This window comes from Brachyistius frenatus, unplaced genomic scaffold (assembly GCF_029030835.1).
Source record: "Brachyistius frenatus isolate BFR_SWC_R1_liver_20210118 unplaced genomic scaffold, ASM2903083v1 Contig_7, whole genome shotgun sequence".
Taxonomy (NCBI): domain Eukaryota; kingdom Metazoa; phylum Chordata; class Actinopteri; family Embiotocidae; genus Brachyistius; species Brachyistius frenatus.
In genome coordinates this window covers 7,600,854-7,612,412 of record NW_027210606.1, presented here as the reverse complement: position 1 = coordinate 7,612,412, position 11,559 = coordinate 7,600,854, and positions in this window count along the sequence as shown.

The window sequence follows — 11,559 nt, the reverse complement described above, 5'->3', positions numbered from 1 at the left end:
GTCCAGCTCACCTCCTACACATCTTGTACATACATAAAAGCCATCCATCCCGTCACACACACACGCACACGCACGCACGCACGCACGCACACACGCACACACACACACACACACAGCCTGCCTTGTTGCCCACCCCACCGCTCTCGACTCGGCTGGCTGCACTGCCATCCCTCTGTAGTGACAGATGAGTGTGTGAGAAGCATTTCCTCCAGGCGGAGACTCTCTTTCAAGACGGCCACAAAACGATACGAGGAGCCACACAGTAATGGGGTTGGAGAGCTGCCGCGAAGCCCCGAGTGCGTGAGTGCACGCGTGGATCTGCAGCACCCCGCTCATTATGCTGCTCTGATGGGTCACTGTGCAGCCTCTTTATAAGAAGACCCTTATGGCGACATGTCTTATTATATCAACTGCTGAGATGGACGTTAATACCAGGCTGCGCTGTGCATGCTGCGTGCTCTCTAGCCTGTAGAGTGATGAGACATGGTTGGTATTCCAAGTGCATCTCATTGCACGGGCTAATTCTATTTAACCTGGTGAAGTCTGCTCGATGGTACGGTCAGAATGCCCCGGGGAGACCAGTATGTACCTCTGCTTTATTACACACCTGAGGAGGCTCGCTCTCCCACGCACACACACGCACGCTCCACTGTTTGCTGTGTGTAATTTACTGGGCAGCCTGTGGGCTAGGCCTTCATCTGCAGGAAGGCGCGAATAGAGCCTTGGCGCCAGTAATTGGACTTTAGAACTGATTGGGGAACTTGATTGACCCCCGGTAATGGATTTGAGTGAATAATTATTTGTAGTTATGGTTGGAAGATGATATCAGGGAGAGAGAGACCAATCCCACCAGTGTGACTCACCCCTGCCGCCAGAGCAGAGCGCTGCCAGCACTCAATTAATGAAATCCAGCTGCTCAGACTCCCCACGTGTAGTGGCTGATCAAAAAAAACACACAGGGGTCTGGTCAGAAAAAGGGTTATCTTCAGCCAACCTTTCCCTTTCGCACAACTGGCAGCCCGTGGCCCATCACAATAGTGATTATAAAATCTTCCCCACTCCAGGTACAAGACATTAAGGTTGATAATGTCTCCATTATTTTTTGAACTGCCTGTGGCAGTGCTCAGCACGGCCTTAGGCAGCCATGTTAATGAGACCTCTCAAGATGGCAGGCAGCGCCTCCTCAGGACACAAAATGCAATCACTCTTAATCCAGCACTTTAATTGCTGGCCAAGCCTGCCTAAGTGAATTCAGCTGCTCCATCACTGCAGGCGTGTGGCTGCAGCCCGAGAAGGCTCCAACATCATACTCACAAAGATAAACTGGGCTTCAAAACAAATGGGAAGTGATGCGCGGTGGTCTGTCTCGTTAAAACCGAGGCCTCTTCTTCTTTGAGGTTGTCCAACAGCGGCCGAGGAGTGAGATTTCCTCCTGCCATCCCGTGCTGCCTTCATGCATAATTTTTTTTTTTTTTTTTAGCTCTCTGCAGAGGCTTGCTGAAGTAATATGCAGGGAGAACAGCAGCCACCTTCCTTACCTTCCTCTCTTTTATCTTCCTCTCTTTGCTCTTTGATTGACCCACTTGCTCCCACATCATTATCCTCACAGTTCCCCTCACTACAGTAAATGTTTCTTTACTCCCTCTCACTCTCCTGCCTTCATGCTTCCCCTCCTCCTGTCATATGTCCCTGTCCCCCCCCTCCCCCCGCCCTTCCTCCTCCTCTTCTTCCCCCTCCTCCTCCTCCCCCTCCTCCTCCTCCTCCTCCTCTCTCCCTCCCTCCGTGTGACCCCTCATTGCCCTCTTGCCAGTCTCTATTATTTCTGGCTGCCCAGTGGCCTGGTCAGGCTGGTGCTCCGGGGCTCCAGGCAGCCCGTGTTATGACAGGTAACACTGGGCCACACACTCTCTCCGGTAACACGTGGAGGTCAGCCTGTCATACCTGTCCACAGCTCCGTCGAGCACGCACACGCACATTGTACGCACACGCACACAAACGCCATGATTCACTGTGTATGGATAACTGCCAGACAGCCCTGGCTGTAACCTTAGATTCAGCACAAGTGAGCGATGAGGCACCGTGCGGTAGAAATACACCTTGCCCCAATCTCTTCCTTTGTGCTTCCAAAACAATGTCTTTTTTTTTTTTTTTTTTTTTTAAAAGGTCTTGCATGATGTGCTGCATTTACAGCCTTGGCAAACAGTAGGAAATGCTGCAGTTGTTCGGAGGAGGATTTAACTGGATAGTAGCTGTTAACTACTGCTAGACTCCCCTCTCTGCTGGCATGGCCTGCTCCCCGTGTTAATGACCACTCACAGTTGCTGCCCTGAGGGGGCTGTAGGACGGAGTCGGCCAACATCAGACCCTCACAGCACCTCCACGACCATCTGCTCAAACAACAAGAAAAATATGTTCCGCATTTTATTTGTCTTCTGCATCCATTGTTTTTGGCTCGTAAGAAGAGACGCCAAGTCACAATTTGTTTCATTCATAGCAGTTTTTAATGAGATGGGATTGCTTCGGCGAAAAGTCAGAGCGTGTTCCCCAAATGCATATCCCGCACATGATGTCTCATTTCTGTCCAGCTGCCCTCTATCAGCCGGTGAATAGCCAAGTTTTGTAGAGTTCAAGGCCTGTAATGAGAGCAGTCATCCTCTACCCAACTGAACAAGCTCTGTCCACCCTGGACAAGATGGTGGCGCCCCGGCAGTCGATCAGCGGTTGTTGTAACCGTGGCATGTTCCTGGCTCCCTGTCTGATCCGGGGCAGGGCCCCGCACTACCAGGCCTGTGAGGGCCAAGGGGGCGGCACGGGTTTGTCACGCCAGGTTGACATTTCAGGGAGCTTTGCCAGGACACCACAGCACATTTTGTCCTCCTGGACAAGTGGTGTGGGAGCGAACGTGTCAACTCAGGCAGATGGGCAGGCGTCAGTGCCAACCACACTGGACTGTACCGGACCGCTGGCCTGACAACTGTCAGCCAGACGTAGCGCTTCCTGGCACATAGTGGAGGGGCAGGTGTCTCCCTCTAGCAGCAAGCTCTGGGAACACGTGTCCGCGGACGGTTTTTGATCTTTTGTGTGAGACAGAAAAAAAAGTTAAACCACATAAGTTACTGAAACATAAGTACGTAGAAGATTGTTCCTGATTTCAGAGGTGTAGAAGTTCAAGGCTGCGAACACTAAAATACATCAAATTGATATCACGGAAGTCAAAGGCTGCCAGTAGTAAAAAGAAGTACTGTTTAAAACAAACAAACCATAGTGCTGCATCTGAAAAAGATGTCACCTGATCGTGTGACTCAACTCATTTATATACTGAAGAGAGCACTACAGCAACCTGCATCTCCACACCGTCTCCCCCCCCCCTCCCCCTACATATTGCTGACATGTTTAGTCACCATATTTGAGTCCACACAGCCTTCATCAGGTATATGAACACGGAACAGTTCCTCAAAAAATTCATAGATGCTGACAAAATTCATTCCGAATCTTACACTTTCAATTTATGTAAATAGAGAACTACAAAAACCACAAAGACTAACGTTGATATAACAGCAGGGAGTTAGACGATGCCACTTTTATTAAACCGAACTTGAATTTGCAGCAGAATCCTGATTGCTGCATTTTGGATGTTGTGTGTATTCAGCTCAGTGTTTTTGATCGTTGATTACAACAGATTCGATTTTTTTTTTTTTTAAACAAAAAAGGCCATGAAAATGAAAACTCTCCAATAAAAGAGACATTTTCATCTGATTCCAGTCAGAAATTGGCAAAAACTAGGACAGAATTGAAATTGATCAATGATTTTTTTTTTAAGTGCGGGCGGCACAATGTCTCACAATGTCTCCAAAATGTAAAAACAAAAACAAAAAAAATCCGTTTTACATTTAATTTCAAGATTCTCGTCGATGAAGTTGTTTAGTTTTCTAACATAACTATATGTCATAATATAGTTTTTTATTTTGTCATATATTATACACACTTATGGAAAATAACATTTCAGCTTTATGAAATGTTTACATTTCTTATTGGCAGCTTTGGAATTTCTTGTAAATATGTACTGTAATCACCTTTAAAGATTATGTACAGAATAACTGTTAGTTTAGGGGCTGCTGGAAATATACAAAAATTAAAAAAACAAAAACAAGCAAAGCTTTTGTCAAAGCTGACAAAGAGGATTTGTTAGTATCTGTGCGTATATGTTTGGATATGTTCATGCTTCCCATACGGTATCTTTATCTGTGCCGACATCCACCTGTGTGTCTGTAGCAGCATGCCTGTGTTGAGCTGCACATCTCAGCCGGGCCTGCTCGGAGGGAGGGCCATTAATCTTAGCTAAATCAAATAAATCAAGTGCACTTTAGAAAAGAGCTGTCAGTGTAATTGTTGTGATAGCCATTCCCCTGCTACTCCAGGGGGAGCTCTATTGAAAATTGTGCCAGGGAATGCACACTCGCCGCCATCCCCAAAAAAATAAAAATGCACGGGGACCCTGAGAACATATATAAGTGAGTCTGAATGAAGACATCTGACACGACGCTGCTGAGTGGGATGAGACTGAAGTTTGCAGCCGCGTCTGCATCCATCATTGTGGGACGCTCGGACAAGGCCGCTGCAGGTTTAGGCCTGTAGTTGTGTTTGATCGTCCCCAATGTTAAGCGTGACCAACCCCCCCCCCCCCAAGCTCTGCTCTGCTGTTAAATGATTTTGGAGAAGAGAAAACCACCGCGGTGATAAAAACATCAAACCTAATCTTCAGGGCCGTCCTGTGCGTCTGCGCGGAAAGAGCACAGTTTGGTATTTTCATTTGAAAGAATTCGAAACCTTTTCAAGGAAACCATACTGGTGTTTGCAGGGATGAGACAGAGGAGATAATGGGGATGGAAAGAGCAGCATGTGAAAAGGCTGCGCTGCCCTTGGCTTCCCTCTCAACCAATGAGGGTTAAATGACTATCTGGGAACCTTGGCAACCATTTCTGTGCTCCTTCTCCTTCCTCTTAATTCGGCTGTGAACTGGCTAAACGGGCTGCATTCAACAATCAAACATGCCTTTTCTTTTTCGGTCAGAAGTAACAGAGATGCCCTAAAGTATGTTTTGATCTCACCAGGAGCCATCTGTGGTTTTTGTTTCAGCCCTTCTTTTGTTGACTTGATTACTAATATCCTCTCAAGGCGAGTGTTTCTCTGACATGTTGCTCAGGGTTCCAGCAGATGGTGCCAAACAGAGTCCGCTTGTGTTTGTGTTGTGTTCATGTCTTTCAGAGTGGGTCTTTGTGCATTCTTGAAAGGTGGAGAGCCATCGTCGCCCACCTTCCTATCAGGTGTCACAATAACCAGCAGAGCGAAGCAGGTCTGAAGACTAACGCTGCATTCAGTCAAGGTTTCAGCAGTGAACTCACGAGCTGAGCAGATGAAGGATTAGGTCGGAAGGAGATCCGCGATGCTAAACATTTCTGAAGTTAAAAATGCTCGACTGCATCGTCTTCGTCTCAAACAAACCCTCGCTAGGAGTAACGACAGGAAAAGGGGAGGAAAAAAAAGGATGAAAAGACACGGATGGATGCAAACTCTGTTAATTTGTTTGACCCTCTCTCTCCTCAAATGAGAATGGATGGAGGGATTCCCGGTGTCCTGATTGGAAGATGGATGAGTGTGCAGCTATGGCTTTAATTGATTGAAGACAGGAATTCAGTTAGGGGTAATTGAATCATGGAAATCATTAAAAGCTCAAGTGCAAGAGATAATTAGGAGAGCTAACCAGGTTGTAATCAACCCTCGTCTTCAGGATGCGCCTTAAAAAAAGAAGCTTGTTATCCTGCAAGGTTTAAGTTTTCATGACAGTAAAACATCAAACCATTCTTCTCAACCTACTGGCACTTTGAAGCTGCTTTTCGTCCGTGCGACTCGGATCGTATTTATTAATAAATGACTGCTCTGTTTTAATATTTCCGTTTACTTTTGGCTAATTGGTCTCCAGGCCAGTTTTCTGCTACAGATTCCCAGGGTCAGCCGGGGGTCGGCGTTCTACTTCATTACTCCGTCCAGGGAAATGAGGAGCCTGATTAGTTTGGTCTCGACCTTGTGCTATTCTGTTAAGCTCTCTCTGACTAAATCTCCTCACTTTAGATCTCAGCAGACCCCCGAATCATTGAAATCACAAAACCCAGCATGTGTTGGCATTTTTAAAATGAACATCTCGTTGTGTTTGAGCAGAGAGTTTTTTCTTGTAAGCTGCTGAGATTCGGTGGGCGATATCTGTAGGTTCAGTGTCACAGTAGATGTGAAGTGCAGCGCCGACTGTTACCCATAGAAACTAAGTAACCTATGGCTGGTGACTGTCACAGGATGCCATGGTAACAGCAGAGCCTAACAACAGGGGAGTTGGCTGCCTGTTTCCTTTTTTATTTCAAAGACATGATCATACTTAAGTAGAGCTGCTCTCCCTCTACCCATTACCACCCTCCTCTTCCTCCTCTTCCTCTTTTCTATAATGCGCTTGTCATCCAGTTGGAGTGGCCAAGCATTAGCTTTATATTTGAGGCAGCAGCCAGCGGGGGGGTATGATCTGTCCCCCCCCGCTGATTCAGGCTGCCCTAAGTCTGGATGTGCCAGGCCCAGAGACTTGTGGGTAATCCATCCCCCTCCTCCACCTCAAACGCCCCCCCGCAGTGCTTCCTGAATCAGATTGCTGCTGACCCCCGCCGAGTGATGTCTCACCCCAGAGAATGGGGAACGGGCGCAGCGGGGGAGTGGGCAAGCAGTGATGTTATGCCCCTGGGCTGGGCACCAAGCACGCATGTAAATACATGCCACACCGTGCACGTCCAACTCCGAGTGGCGAGTAAGTGACACACCACACGAGCCCGCGGATCATTTCCCATCGCTGCTCTCTCAGGTGGACCTCAGGTGCGGATCGTCTGTTTCCTGCACAAGCTCGAACATGACATCTTCTTGGCTCGCACTTTGCATAAAACCGCGTGTGTTTTCGGCAGCTGGCGCGAACTAGTACGACTTCTATTTAGGATCGCATAAACATGCAGTTTTATATTCACCAGTTCATTTCCGTGCCTAATTTTTTTCCAAAGATGAATAGATTTACGAAACAACAAGCGGCCTCGGCGGAGCCCCGCTGCACGCAGTTTCCAGCCCGGGCTGCAACCCGTGCCAAATCGATTCCAGAGGTCATTTTCCTTCCTTCATTTTCTCTTTCCTGTGCACCAGCGGTCCTGCTCCGCAGCCCGTACTGAAGGCTGTCCATGGCAGGACTTTGCGTGTTTATTTTCTCTGTTGGAGCGAGAAAAAAAAAAAAAAAAAAGAAGGAGATCTGTCTTCACTTAGCAGAGCCTCGGCTCCTTCGCAGGCTTAAAAACCTCGACGGTGGACGGATGGGCGGTGAGGAGGGGGAGTCTGAGGAGCACTGATGCTGAGTGAGGCGTCCACGGAGTTTACTGCGAAATGAAAGAGGGGGGGGGGTGTGTGGAAAGAACAGGGGAGGTAAATGGCAGAGGAGGAAAGAAGAGCACAGATTGTGGGGTAGAGGTACAGACTCTCTGCGATAGGAAGATGCCGCTAGAAAGGGAAAAACTAAGAGTGAGGTGGACGTATTGAGCAAAATAGAGAGGAACAGAGAGACGGTGAGAGAGGCCAGGCAGCTGGGAGCTCCCACAGACACGCACTTCTGTCTAAGCAGCTTTCCTCTCAGGGCAGGGTCGCGGCGGGTCACGGCGGGATTACACTTTTGGCAAACAAGAGGGAGCTCCTCTCTCACAAAGCCGTGCACGACTCCCCCATGACTCTCAGCAGCTGTAATAAAGCCAAGGCAGCCTGAACCTACAAACAAAAAGCTAACACGCTATCGATCGACAGCGGCCAACTTTCACGAGGTGGTGTCGAAAGGTCGACGTTGTGCAGACAGCTCGGGCTGGGGTGAAGGGCTATTATTGGGATGAGGGAAAACTCTGGCGTTTGGTCTTATCACAGAAAATTCCTCACTTAGTTGGCAATTTCACCAAACTGTCAGCGCAGGAATGGAGTTATTGTTATTCAGAGAGTGACTTACAGAAAAAAAAAAAAAAAAAAAAAGCCCCCTTGTCCAGTGCGATATTCCAATCACAAAATCCAAATGAGGTTTTTCCATCCTTTCAATCAATAGCCATCCCCTGCAGTGCCTCCATGTCTCTTTACTTCCTAATCAACACTTCCACTCATAGGGAGGTCAGCTGAGCAGGCGCACAGTGCCCCGAGCGCTGCTTTGAACTTAATTAAGCAGCTTTAAACACAGCCGAAAAGATTCATTAATACACAGGCAAGATGAGCAGCTAGATGAGAACATGGCCCCTCAACAGAAAAGATTGGGTTTCGGATAGCTGTTGAACCCACATGGGTCAACATCAAGGGCGCGGCGATGGGGGTCCCGCAAGGACTGCCAAATCCTTTCGATTTGATAAAGGTTCCACTAAATCTCGTTCTTTTTTTTTTTTTTTCTTCTTTTTTCCACGTGTTAAACCCTCACTCTTAACTTCTTCCCTACGAACGAGACGGCGTGTTCGTACGGAGGCGGCGAGTAAAACGACCGGTGAGGACAACGTGCAGCAAATGGATGGAGGAAGAGAGGGAAAGATGGAGGTGTGCGTGTGCCTGAAGGGCTGCAGTGTGCCACCGGTGTGCTGAGAGGCAGGGCCTGTTAAAGGAGAGCTCCAGACCAAGGTGTTCTATAGCTCCGGGGGCTAACGGTGATAAATGAGTCCCTTAATGTCGGCAAACACTTTATCTCTGCTTCATCTGTTTTCATTAGGCAGGGCCAACCTTTGGCTGGGCGAGAACGTGCTGTAACTTTCATTACCACAACACAGGAAGGAGAGGCACAGAGACCTCCCATCGCTCTAATAAAAACACCAGCTAGACACCATGACCGATCCTATTCCTTATTATTATGACGGCACGCCACCGTTATAAATTAGAGAATGCAATGTCCCTCAAAGATGATCAGCGCTTTTCCTTAACTGCCTGGCCGCCGGTTGAGAGCTGCTCCATCTGCCGTTCTCATCGGTTGAAAAACTAACTTTCGATCTCTCTCGCTTCCTCCTTTCTTATTGTTTTCCCCTGACGGAATTATTGAGGAGCCGCCGAGGCCTTGACGTTCCTTCCCAGGTGGTGATGGAGGAACTTAAGTTTATTGTTGCTGAGAAAACAATCTCACCGCATGGCCCGTTTACTAGCTGTTTCGTAGCTTTCGATCGAACCACGCGTGTTTCTTTAGCAGTTTGCTCGGTTTGAAATGTGAATATATAAATTTAACTATTTTCATTTCAATGTTCCTTCTTGACCCTGGACAGTCACATTTTTAGTTTCATCCTTCTGTTCTTCTGTTTTTTTGGGTTTTTTTTTCCAGCGCTTTCAACTGAGTATTACTGTCTTTGTCAGTATATGGAGGGAAGTGACTCCCCAAAAAATAATCAAGTAAATATCAAGAATACTGAGCAAACGCAATTTGTAAATGAAGCCAATGAGATTTGGTTGAAAACTCTGTAAAGATTTACCTTCAGATGAACTGATACAGTTTTCCTTTCTGACATTGATAATATAACATGGAAAATCTATTAAAAATCCCATTAAATTATCAAATTCAAGCAATAAACATTGCTCAATGCAGTTGAAATGTAATGTTTTTTGGGGGCGGGCCTTCCAGCAGGATTTGTGACATCACAAATAGTTTTAAAACACAATCCACTTCAACTCAACCTGGTGTGATTTAAAAACTTGAAACTTCCAAGGCACAAACACTAGTGGACTTTACAGTGAAGTATGTGACGTCGTGTGTCCAACAGTTAATCTAATAATTTTATAAAAGTTTAATAAAAACTTAATAAACAAAATCTATTTACATATTCATCGATTCTTAGAAATGTAATGAGTGACATGAAGCGGAGGTCATTTTAAGGATTTGTACCACAAAATTTAGTAGAAAATCATATCAGAAACAAGTTATTATTCAAAGTACAACATTTTATATCCATGTTAAAACATGTCTGGAGGAGATCTTTAAAAAATTACATCCGATCCTAATCTGTAAAATAAAACCTAATTTCATTCATTTTCAGTCGAGTTAAAAAATGTTTTTTGCATGTTTTGACCAGTGCTGCTTAAAATTTAATGATTTATTATATGCGACACAAATTATAGTCAAACGCTATGGTCACTCAGCTAGGATTCCAACTGATGATTCTTTTTTATTATTAATTCTTGCATGTTTGGAAAACATCTTCAGATGTTGTTTTGTTAGACCACCAAACCAAAATTATTCTGTTTGAAATAATATGAAATGACACATGATAGCAGTAAAGCAAAAAAAAAAAAAAAAATTGCATTTGAGAGGCTGGAACAAACAAAAATGTTGTGTTTTTCCTCAACTAAAAATCTTAAGAAATAATCATCAAAACTTTTGCCATTGTACTGTGTAAATTGATATTTCTGTGGAAAAAGAACAACTCGATCTGTAATGTAAAAACCCAGCAATGTATGAAAGTGTGAGAGTTTGTAGTAGTAAATAAATGTAAAATAATCAACAATGAAGAGAGACAAAACAGACAAGTGACATAATATCTGATGTAAGCTTTACTTTCAAATCCTGTTACATTTAGATCTGGCAAGTTGAACATAAAATAATGCCAAACAAAGAAAAGAAATACAAAACCGAAAAAAGTACAAATGGTCTATTTACCAGTTATCGTCACAACCCTGTACAGCCTTAACAATGGAGTAATAAAAATAAAATAAAAAAAAAAAAGCTTTGTACAGCACATACCAATCTTCACCGAGTGCCAAAAGTTAAGATAGTTGAGCCTTTTCTAATCATAAAATACAACCAAACTTAAAGCTAACTGATTGTAGACAGTGCAGGGGGATGCTAACTAAACCAGAGAGTTAGTTTTAAACACAATTATGTGCTAAAGAAGTAGAGAGAGGACCGTGTCATGCATACTCTGAAGTGCTGAAAAGGTAGTTAAGCTTAAAAAAAAAAAAAAAAAAAAAAAAGGTCTCTGCTGCTTAAAAACAGGCAAAACAAACAGAATAAGTGCTTCAGAACACTGTTGTTCAAAAGGATAGAGCCCTGTTGCCTTTTTAACTAAAGGGGACATAAAGAAGTGCAGCCATTCATGATTACGCTGTATTAAAAGGCAGACATATTTAAAAAAAAATAAAAAAAAGGTGTCGAGAGTGGACACATTCTTTTCTTTTTTTTAATTCTTTTTTTTTTTATTTTTTTAATCTTTTATCTTTTTTTCTATTGGACCCTGACAATTAGTTTGACTCATTCTCAGAAGTCTCAGGTGGTTTCCTTCCACCAAGTGGCACTAGAGTATAAAAGATAACGTAGATAGTACAAGAAGAGTGTGTGTGTGTTGGAGGGATGCTCCTTTCACTCTAGAGACAGCATGCCAGACATTGTGACAGAGCAAAAAAAAAAGGAACAAACAAACAGCAGTTTGTAGAACGTGGGGTGATGGGGGGGGGGAGGGGGTGGTGGGGGGAGGGAGGTTGAAGGGGTGGGGGTGG